The sequence below is a fragment of the Cololabis saira genome, chromosome 11 (genome assembly GCF_033807715.1).
Source record: "Cololabis saira isolate AMF1-May2022 chromosome 11, fColSai1.1, whole genome shotgun sequence".
In the NCBI taxonomy this organism is placed as follows: Eukaryota; Metazoa; Chordata; class Actinopteri; order Beloniformes; family Belonidae; genus Cololabis; species Cololabis saira.
This window is the reverse complement of record NC_084597.1, coordinates 31,542,654-31,545,086: the sequence shown is the minus strand read 5'-3', so window position 1 is coordinate 31,545,086 and position 2,433 is coordinate 31,542,654.

Here is a 2,433-nt window from a genome sequence, read left to right as displayed (position 1 = left end):
GAATCTCAGACAAAACACATTGGTTTCTAATCAGCATGACGCATGACTAGCTGCACAGCATATATTGCCATGGTAATGTATGTGCTACTGCTTTCGTGAAACCGCATCCAGGCTTACTGTAATTCAGCAAGGATATCTGGAAAATCCTGGCTTAATCTGCTTTCTTGGTTTTGAGAAACAGCCCTCCCGTCATGACTCCCTTCTTCTTTCATTAGTAAACACAGCAGTTTGTCAGCAGCAATACCGCTGCCATCGACTGGCCGTAAGTAATATGCAGGCAAAAAAATACTAAAGGTAACCTTCAAATTAGCTGGAAAACTCAAAATAACTTACCCCATCTTGCAAGCTAAACTTGAATGTCTTACACTGGCAACCCAAGAAGTCAGTTGGAGAATCATTTTTCATAATTTGAAATACAGTTGTTGTGCCCATGTAACTGAAAATCCAAATAAACTCTCAAATGGGGACATAGAATTGAAAATATACAGATAAAGCAGTATGCAGTCACATGACTGGAATATGCCAAAGGCAGTCAACCACAAAAGTCAAGAAAGGTCTCTCAAAGCCTTTAAGTCGTGTATTCCGAGCATTTTACCTTCTCTGTAGTATATACATGGAAACCCTCCTTGAACCGCCAACTTATTGTGGTGGAGGGTTTGTGTTGCCCGAATGATCCTAGGAGCTTTGTTGTCGGGGACATTACACCCCTGGTAGGGTCTCTGATGGCAACCAGGTCCTAGTTGACGGGCCAGACTAAGAGCGGTACAAAACCTAATCATGAAAAAGAAACTATCAAGGACCGTTACGTCACCCGGATTGGCCCGGGGCCCCTCCCTGGAGACAGGCCTGGGATTGGGGCTCAAAGGTGAGCACCTGGTGACCAGGTCTTTGCTCATGGGACCTGGTTGGGCTCAACCCAAAACAGAGACGTGGGCCCGCCTTCCAGTAGGCTCACCAACCGCAGGAAAGACCATGACAGGCTGGTGCAATGTGTTCTGGGTAGCAGTCGTGGTGGGAGCAGAGCTTGTGCGTGAGGTTTAGAGATACCGGCAAGAGATAATCAGGCTCACCTCCACACAGAGCTTGGGCTCTGGAACCCAGCTCCTTGAAAGGGGCTGAACCCTCCACTACTCTGGAGTTGGCCAGGGTGAGAGGCGGCGAACTGGTGTGGGCTTGTTTATAGCCCCCCAGCTCAGCCGCAATGTTTTGGAGTTGACCCCAATGAAGTACCCGCCCTCCCTCTCACCACTTCTATTCCTTGATTCCCTTTGTTAGGCCCTGTCCCAATACTCGCACTACCCCTAGTTTTCAGCCCTACCCCTAAATTGTGCGCGTTCCCGTGAGGGTAATGGTGTACCAATTCCTCTTTTCACCTAGGGTTAGTGAAGAAAACAAGTGTAGTGGCTATGAATCTGTCTGTAAATTATTTATTTCAGCCAGTGGTAATTATCCACAGAGCTGCAGGTTTCTCCCCCGGGACGACGGCGCAGGTTGACCTAGCGATCACGTCTGTACGTGAGCTGCTGCTGCGCCCCGGACCAGCGCCTCTTATTGAAAACATCAGATCAAATTTCTTAACAGGCGTTATTTGGATAACTGAGCCCAGGTTGGGGATCTTAACGGTTACTTTTACGCCTGAAAAAATATTAAAACTTAATAAAGTTGCATATTAACAGCGCTACAGCTGAAATTAAAACAGCTTTTGGCTCTCAGCTTCCTGATTTTAGGGGTGGTGCTGAAAGTAGGGGTAGGGGGAGTATTGGGACAGTCCCCTGGGAAGATTTCAAGTGCTCTAAAATCTGTGGCTTTTTTTTTAGGGGTAGTGGTAGTGAGGGAGGGCTAGTGGTAGAAAGTAGGGCTAGTGGAAGAAAGTAGGGGGTGTATTGGGATTGGCCCTTAGTCTGACTCTCTGCCGTTCGCAGCTCCTTCTGCCTAACAGCTGAGGTCGCTGGTGCGGGCCACACCTACTGTTTTGTAACTGCTCTGGAAAAGCAGAAAGAGGCGGTTTCAGCCAGTCGCAATTAGCCTTAGGATTGCAGCTGAGTCGTCCTCTGGTATTTCACCACACTTGGGGCGCTGAAGCGTCAGCGTTGTTACTGCCTACCTCGGGTCAAGAACACATAGGTTAAAGACCTGCGAGTCTACCTGCATGAGTCAACCGAGCAGAGTTGCAACCAAATTAGTGCACAATGCCGGTCACATATGGGTACAGACCAAGACGCACCTCCCATAGGCAGCGCAATCCGCAAAACCTGTGTTGTCCCGTGGTATACCTGTCTGCCACATCCTCTGTTACCTTTGGTCTCTGGAACTGGAACTCATTTTTGAAGTGATTGTCCCCCAAGCAGTCAGCAAATATCTTGCTCCATCCTGGCGGCGTATCATCACTTCCTCCACGGCGGATCATTGCATTGTGGAAATGAGAAATGATCA